General features: G+C 30.8%; 1 non-coding gene and 1 pseudogene across 1 annotated transcript; one reads left to right on the top strand and one right to left on the bottom strand.

Annotated features, from left to right (window-relative positions):
- Positions 1 to 3,262: 3,262 nt before the first annotated feature.
- Positions 3,263 to 7,079, top strand: LOC107486642 (uncharacterized). The gene is made up of 6 exons (XR_008008357.1): positions 3,263 to 3,747; positions 3,879 to 4,052; positions 4,483 to 4,608; positions 4,941 to 4,982; positions 5,392 to 5,601; positions 6,048 to 7,079. It is a non-coding gene; the product is annotated as an uncharacterized LOC107486642 (transcript).
- Positions 7,080 to 7,722: 643 nt separating this feature from the next.
- The window catches only part of LOC107486264 (rac-like GTP-binding protein RAC1), a 2,233-nt pseudogene continuing 915 nt past the window's right edge, over positions 7,723 to 9,040 (bottom strand).

The following is a 9,040-nucleotide window of genomic DNA, read 5'->3' on the forward strand; positions in this document are numbered from 1 at the left end:
AATATTTTTTATTTTTTCTTTTTTTAAAAGATTGTATTAATAAAATAAATGGAGAATTGTGTTACAAATAGCTGAAGCATGGTGATTAGTGGTGGTTTTAAGAGTAAGTAATCCAAATATCCAATTTTATTTTATTAGAGATAATATCATTCAAGTATTATCTTACAAATTGTAATTTAGAGTCGCGTATAATAATAACTTCTTTTCAATTAGCTTTTGTAGTATTTGGATGCAACGATAAGATTTTTTTTTTTTTGCTACTTCTGTTTTGTCATATTATTCTGTCATGTTTTTTTATGAAGTTATTAATTGTTTTGACTCAAACCTAAAATCGAAATAGAATTATTTCTTCGCATAAATTATTTAACTAATTAAATCCAATAAGTTATTTATATTTTTTCTTTTTTATTTTTAATACTTTGTCTTCTTCTATTTTTCCATTAATTTTCTTTTTTATTATGTCGTCACTAACATCACTTTCTCCTTCTCTTCTTTCTTTTTTTTATTGAAATTTTTTTCCTTCTTTTTTTCTTCCTTTTCTTCTATCATATTCATTATCATGATCATCATCATTATAGTCATTATCGTTTTCTTCTTGTATATATCGTCGTTATCATTGTTGTCGTTATTGTTATCATTATCATAAAATTTTTGCCATATTAATAATGTTGCCTGATCCAAAATTAATTTAGATGTGTTTTGTTGATAATTTAGTTATTTTTGTGTATTATTTTTAAATTGAGTTAATTGAGGTGTATTTGGTCTCGTTCACTTAGATTTGGTGTAATTTGGTGTAATTGTGAAAATTTACGCTTTTGTAACAAAAATTTGGTGTAAAAACTAAGACATTTATGTGTTATTGTTAAAAAATTTTGGTGCATTTATATTTTGATAAATTCTACATAATTCAAAACTCTTCCTCTTCCTTCTCCTCATCTTTTACTGCTTATTCTTCTTCTTTTTCATCATCATCATCATCTTCTTTTTTTTTCTTATTCGTCTTTTCCTTCTTGTTTTACCTTCGTAAGTTTCTTCTTATTTTACTCTCTTAATAAGAATAAAAACAAAAAAAATCAAACAAAGAAGAAGAAACACATAATATTGCAAAATTTTGGAAGAGGATGAACCTACATTCATTCAACTAAAAGAAAGAAAGAAATAAAGAAAAAAAGAAGAAAAATACAGCATTCAAGAAAATATTTTTGCGTATTTATAGCAAAATTTCGGTGTAAAAATTAAGAAATTTATTTGTTATTGTTAAAAAATTTCGGTACATTTTTGTTCTAATTTCAGAATTACTTGAGGTGCATTCCGAAAATAACTTCAGGCCAAAAGTGCACCTTATTTAGATTCAAAATACACCGAAATTAAATCTAGAATGCACCACAATTATTTAATAATAACCCTCAATACATCGAAATTACTAAATAATAACCCTCTTAAAATCTTGTGTCACAATTAAAAAATTTTCGTGTAAAAATTGAAAAGCTTTTGTGTAACGGTTAAAAAAAATTAAACTAAGAATTAGAAGAAATACATAATACTGCAAAAATATTAGGAAGAAGATGAACCTACATTCATTTAACTAAAAGAAAAAAAGAAGGAAAAAAAGATGAATTAATAAAAAGAATATAGCATTAAAAAAATATTTTTGTATATTTGTAACAAAATTTTGGTGTAAAAATTAAGAAATTTATATGTTATAAAAATTTTCGGTGTATTTTTATTCTGATAATTTCTGCATAATTCAGAACTCTTCATCTTCTTTTGATTTTCCTCATCTTCTTCTTCATCTTTTTATTTCATTTCTCATAATTCTTTTTGAGAGAAAAAATCAAACAAAAAATATATAATGTTGCAAAATCAATCAAAAGAGGAGGAGGAAAAAAATACAACAACAGCAGCAGCAATAAAAAGAACGATGATGAAGATGAAATACGCGAAGAAGAAAAAGGAACGCGAAGAAAAAGGAGGAAGAAGGAGGAAGAGAAAGAGGAACGCATGATATAAAATGGCGTGATTTCGTACGCATTATGTAAGTAAGTTTTGTTGGATTAGGATTAATTTGGTTGGACTTGTTTGACAAAAAGACTTGTATATATTGTGGGATGATAAAAATATTTGACTCTAATAAACTTTTCTTTTGTTTGTAAGAATAAAAAGTGAAACAAAAATATTTTTTGCATAATAAAATTACTCACCAAAATTATTTATTGTGTATTTTTATATAAATATACGTGTAATTTAATTTATTGTTTATGTATATTTTATATTTTAAAATATATATGAGTTTTAACCAACTCTCTTGTAAACAGGAGATTAGTTATCTTCTATGATAGATATGATAGATATTATTGAAAAAATTGATTTGTAATTAGATTAGTTATTTTTTTTAATTTTAGTTAATTAAACCAAATTATTACTAAACTATGGTAAAATCCATTTTGTAAATCGCAATAAATTTAATTTTAAAGAGATTCAATTTTACAATTTTTTTAATTTTTCAATTTATCCAATTTTCTTAATGTGCGTGTTCTAGCAAAAAAAAATTAAAAAAAAAAAGAAAATCAAGAAATAAAAATAAAGGTTAAAAAGATTCAAAATAAAAACAAAACAAAAATTGAAAACTCGAAGAACAAGAATAAAGAAATTAGGGATAGACATCTTATTATTGTTCGTATGTATAATGCTTATACTTCTCCAATAACAAGTATAATTAGAATCTTATAAACAACCAAAAATAAAAAATTCTAATATATTTATACATTTGTGTTTCATGTGTATGTAATATATAGAGCTGTCATTCAAACTATATATATTCTCTGCTATGTTAGATATAAAAAAAAGGTGTTTGCTACGGTACGACGATGATAAATTCATACGTACCGATATATTTAAAATATAGACGAATAACAATAAGATATATAGAATTTATTTTCTACGTCAGTATTTAATTTTTTCTTTTTAAATATATAGTATATTACCATTTTTACTAAAACACCCTTTTAATTAAATAAAAATAAAAAATATTTATTTATTTAATTTTATAAAAAAACTAAAACATCTTTTCTTTATTTAATTAAATAAAAATACCCTTTTAAATTAATCAAATTTTAAAATTCAATTAATCTTAATTTTATAATTTCAAATAATTAAAACAACAAAACAAAAATATATTAAAAAAACTAAAAATTAAAATTGTTCTTCATCTATATTAAACATATTAAAAAAACAAAAAACTAAAATTGTTTTTCATCTCAATTGAGAAACCTTCGTTCACCCAGGTTTCAGTCTTCTTCATCTTCTCCTCTCATCTTCCTATCCTTTCTCTCTGTCTCTCTGCTCCTCGATCTCTCTCATCTGTCTGTGCGTCGCACGCAAGATCATGGTATTTCTATTTCATGACCCCTCAAAAAAGGAGAAGAGGTTGTTGATTGAATCTGAATCAAAAACTTTGCTTAAGCTTCTTTTCCTTCCCCTCATTTCTTTCTTCTTGTGAACCTGTGATCTTTCTTTTCTTTTCTTTTTTTCCTTTCTCTCATAACAAAACATGGCTTACAGAAGAAGGCAGGGTCAAAGTCTTCAACCTTTGAGGAAGAGATTCCTCAATCTCAATCATCATTACCTGAAAACAATGAAATCAAGAATGATTTTTCATCGTCGTCGTCATCCGTTGTTGCTCAAGCCAAGGCCTCCGCCTCTGGCGGCCACGCCTTCGACCCTGCCTCTGATCATCACAAATCCAAGGTCTTTTTCCTTCCCTATCAAGAAATCTTTTCATTTTTCTTATTGATGAGTCTATGTTATTGGAAATGATACCATGTGTTTGATGATTTGTCTCAATGAACGAATGAATGGGTGAATTTGCGTGCATGCAGAATGATGATGGTGACTCAAAGACTGGCTTCTGGGGTGTCTTGGCTCAGAGAGCCAAATCAATTATTGATGATGATATTAACAGTGTTCCATATCCATATTCATCATTACATGCCACTATGCCACAAAAATTCAGATCATACCCATTCAGTAATACAGGTGCTCCAGAATCTCAGGTGATTAATGTTGGTTCAAATGTGAGGCAAAAATGTTGATTCTTCTTGAATCCATCCTACCATCCTATGATTTTCGAATACTTAAAATTAGTCGTTGTATCTGTTTTGACATTAATACATGCTTCCAATTATGTTATTACTTTTCAATTTTCATACTAATTTTTCAGGATCTTTAGTATAACTTGTTGTGTTGGAAATAATTCATATTAATACTGAAATGGAAAAACATTTCCCTCTAAATGGTATTGTATTGTATCTATATCTTGTATTTGTATTATTAAACCAATGGATGTGTTATGTTTATGGTATGATTCCTAAACTCAATGTAAATAACATAAACCATAGAACTGAGACTCTAAATCTATGTCTAGTTGAATTGGAATCAATTGTGTTTTTTTTTGTTTGCCATGATTGGGACTTCCCTTCACAGTCAAAGCCGTCATATCAACAACATGAATCTCATAATTTAGGGGACAACCCTACAATTAGGAAGGGATTGGAGGCAATCACTAGTTCCCTTAAGCACTTAGGTGACACCTTTGAGAAGGCTTTTGAGGTAAATTCTCTGTCTTATATGTTTCCACCTTGGAATTGGTTTATGTCCACAGTTCATAACAATTTACATGGCTTTGTTTGAATTAGTTGGGAAATGTTTCTTCCACGCTTGAAACATCAAACCTGATCTATGTCTATTAATGATGTTTTATTATAGGGTAACAATGTAGTAACATCTTGCATTCAGAAAAAAACAGAATTGTTAACTAGTTGAGACACATAGTTAACTACTAATTTGATTCTTCATTATCTGGTGTATGGGAATTGTATCATTTCAAGTATTGAAACAACATAACATTCTTCATCTCATTGCTGCTTCTCAAATTTCTTCAGGAAGGCCGAATGATCGTGGAGAGCAAGACAGACTCAAATCTGGCTTAAAGGAAGTCACGAGGACAATGAATCACAACTCAAGGCATTTCAAGAAGTATTGCCAAGTATGTAATCGTGTGTTGTTGCCTCACTAAGTGAAGGCACAGACTGTATAAGCTATATCAGAGATGTTAATAGATTTTTTTAGTTTGAATAAGATGGTTCTATGCAGATCAGTAATGACACATTCAACCATTATAAAATCATAAGAAAAATACTAAACCAGAATTTCATTGTCAGAGGTTTATGGCGGAACATCATAATGTTTTTTAACCATTGGATTGATGAGTAGTTTTCAACCTTTTACTCCTTTGAATTATCAACTGCTTCTGATAGCATTTCTGAATAGAAAATTGAGTTTGTAATGACAGTTTAGTTGAATAAAATTTTTATGTTCTTAAGTAACTGAACAAGCATAATTTCACTTTGCTTTGGTTGCAACTTGCAGGTGGCAATGGCAACGGCTGCCAAAGCAAAACTACTTCTTCGCGAGCTAAAAACTGTTAAAGCAGATTTGGCTTTTGCAAAAGCCAGGTGTTCTCAACTAGAAGAAGAAAATAAAATGCTCCGCGACCGCGGTACCGCTACCACTAAGGGACAGAACCGTGAAGATGATGATATGGTATTGGTTATTTGTTGTTCCCTATTTCAAATTTGATATGACAACACCTATGAAGCACTCATACAGGCATAACAAAATTTGAAAGCATCTTCCAATTTCATGTGTTGTTTTATCTAAACATGAGTTATATGTCTGAGTCTCATAAGTTTATAACCTCATTTTTGCTGGAGATTATTTTTTTCATCCCTTCTAGCTTTTACACCATTGCATGTTTGCCTATCATATACAGCATTGAAAAATAGTTGAAGTGGTACACATTTAGTGGTTGAAGGCAAGAGCTTTCTTTTGCTTCAAGCATACTATGGAATTGTTTATTATATGCATATATACTAACTACCCTGTGTTATGCATATATCCCAAGAACTCATTGTGTTTTTAACAAGAATATGATCATTTAAATATGAAACTTTAGGTCCTATATGGCTATGTTTTTGTAACTTGTACAGATTCGGTTTCAACTGGAGACGCTTCTTGCCGAGAAGGCTCGCTTGGCAGGCAAGAATGAGGTATATGCTAGGGAAAACCGTTTCCTAAGGGAGATTGTGGAGTACCATCAGCTGACAATGCAGGATGTAGTGTACCTGGATGATGGCATCGCTGAAGTCCCAGAGGTTTATGACAGCTCGAGTGGGGTGTCCCGGATAACGTCTTTCAACCCATCACCATCAGAATCACCTCTTCGAGTGGTTATTCGGAACTCAGAAAGTTCACCTATTCTCCCAAACGAGATGTTAACTGTGATAGAGAAAGATAGTAAGAGTGCATCAGAAAATGAGGCTCCTCTTCCTAGTGTCTCAGCTTCTCCAAAGTGATATATCTGTTCTCCTTCAAACAATAGCATTTAGTTTAGATGGGGTTCTTGTTTAGAAGCAAGGAAAATGCATGTTTTTCTTTTTTGTAGCATTTATTAATTTGTTTCTATTTTTTACCACTACCCTTGAGGCCAATAACCAGTGATTCTTTTGTTAACCACATGTAGAATATCTTGTGTAGTCGGGTAGGCTAACTAGAATCCGATCTGGTACTTTTCCGAGATCAGGAAATCGGTACTTTCAGAACTCAAGTAAGCAAGCGATTTGCCTCATTCCTCTCAACCTTAGCCTGGGAAAGCTATGCTCTACCATTTAGCGTCTTCCGCGTGTGGAACTTTCCTATCTCTTATGTAATTTTCCAACCTTCACTTCCTCTGCTTACTTATTTAAAATAAGAGAGATAGGAGCGAGCAAGGAGAGCTAGAGTAAAGAGAGGAAGAGGCTGGGTGATATTACAAGAAACTACACATTTATTTATTTATTTATTTTTGTGTGACTTATGTTCATGGTTTTTGATTGTATTGGCTGATATTGATCTATACAAAGTTATTCTTTTTCTTTCTTTTTGTAACTTCTTGTAATTGAAATTGCACTTTTTTCTGATCTTTATATTAGGGAAGTATTGGTATTTTGATTCAATGCATTAATAGAAGTCAAATTATCATAAGAAGATTAATAAGTTAAATAACAACAAAACCAGCCAGAGATTTGGGATGGTGAATTTTCTGAACAAAAATCCTATATTATATGATACAGTGGCCTCAGAATCAAAATGTTACAAAGTATCAGTAGCAAGTCCAAATCAATTCATTCCTTTCTTTTGCATCAGAAGATGCACAATCAAGCGAAGTAATTAAAATTCTCTACTAGTAAAATAATATTAACCAGTACAAGTAGCTAACACAAGTTCATATATACTTGTAATTGTTTCATATAACGATACCATATAGGCATTTACGCAAATGATCTCATTTCATGTCCTTTATATACTTTTTATATACTTTTCAACAATCATCACTGTACTTTAGAAAGACACCTAGAACTAACTCAGCTCATGCCTCGTATGAAGTATTTAAGTAATAGTGACTGAATTTTCCTTTTGACCATTCTCTGAAAAATAATCTTTACTGTCATCAGTATTTATTTTGGTTTAGTGAGATGGAGAACCTATTTCATAGTTAGACCATTTTTTGAGCTACATACCTATTTCAAGTGACAACCAGGATTATGAAACCACTGTATATTGTTTGATCATAACTTTAGTTATTTATAACTAATCTATAACAAATTAAAGAAGCAATATCACAAGTGAAATGATGTTGATTATCCTTATTCTCCCTTCTTACAAATAAAGAGAAACAAAATGTACAAGAAAAGTGATTTCTTGCACACTTGCTTTTCTGATGTACAAAAACAAAGTATTTCTTTATTTTCCTATAACTTTAAGCAATCAATTTCTGGGAAGCAGCTAGTTCAACTGTTAAGATGAAAGATGATTTGCCAGCTTCCCTCAGATACCGCACGTCTCCATTCATCAGCTTCAGCAACTTTCTGCTGATGAGCAGACTAATACCCTCCTCGGATTCTTGTCCCTCTCGTCCGAACATTTGGTTCAGTAATGTTTTCGGAACACCAACACCATCATGTGTTATGCTGCAAAGATATAGAATGGCAAAGACTACCAAGAAATGGCTACAGTCATGTCATCCTCTGCCAACTACCAATTTAGAACTGAGAAGATCACAATATAGAACAGGTTTTTTGACCCTTTCTCTTCTTTTTCTTCTGCTTTGGAGGCTGGAGAACTACTTTGATGGCCGCATCAAAAGCAGCCTTCACATTCTGTATTCAAAGGCAGATATCGTTAGGGACATGATATTATCTAACCTTTGGAACTTTTATAGATGCAGAGAACATATATGTACCTGCTGTGTTTTTGAACTACATTCGATGTAAACTGGAGCACCGATAAGTTTTCTCAGTTCGTCACTCTTCAACAAAGAGAGAAAATCAGATCACTAATGTATAAAGTAAGCAGATGGTCTCTCTTATGAACACCAACTGAAGGCTAAAAGGCAATGAAATAAGACACAAAGCGATAGCAATGGATATTGGTAATGGAAGCAATGAAAGCTAGGAAGTACCTGCACTGTGGTGATAGGTGCTGCACCAGGATGATCTTGAAAAAACTGCTTATCATCCCGAAGATCTACACAAGTCGCATATTGGTTGTCAAGAAATGCCCAAGCAAGTTAATAATGACATCTTTACAATGAAAGCATTAAATACATATAAATAAGTTAGCACTATATATGAGAGAAGACAAATTCCACAAGAAACTATATGAAAAATTGAGACCAGAGACAAAATTTTCAGAATAGAAATTTACTTTTGTTATTGACTATCAGAAATGGAAATTCTAATGAGTCAATAAGAAAAGAACTTATGGAAACACCAGCTCTACCACGGCAAATTACTCATGTTAGGTAGTAGTAATCTTTTGTCACTTTAAACTTCCTAATACTCTTCATAAATCAAGGTTTTTTCAAGATTTATCAACAGCCATTTAGTTTTTAAAACAATCATTACATTAGCCTTTTAGTTAAACAAGGAGGTAAAGGGAAAAA

Source organism: Arachis duranensis, chromosome 4 (genome assembly GCF_000817695.3).
Source record: "Arachis duranensis cultivar V14167 chromosome 4, aradu.V14167.gnm2.J7QH, whole genome shotgun sequence".
NCBI classification, from domain to species: Eukaryota; Viridiplantae; Streptophyta; class Magnoliopsida; order Fabales; family Fabaceae; genus Arachis; species Arachis duranensis.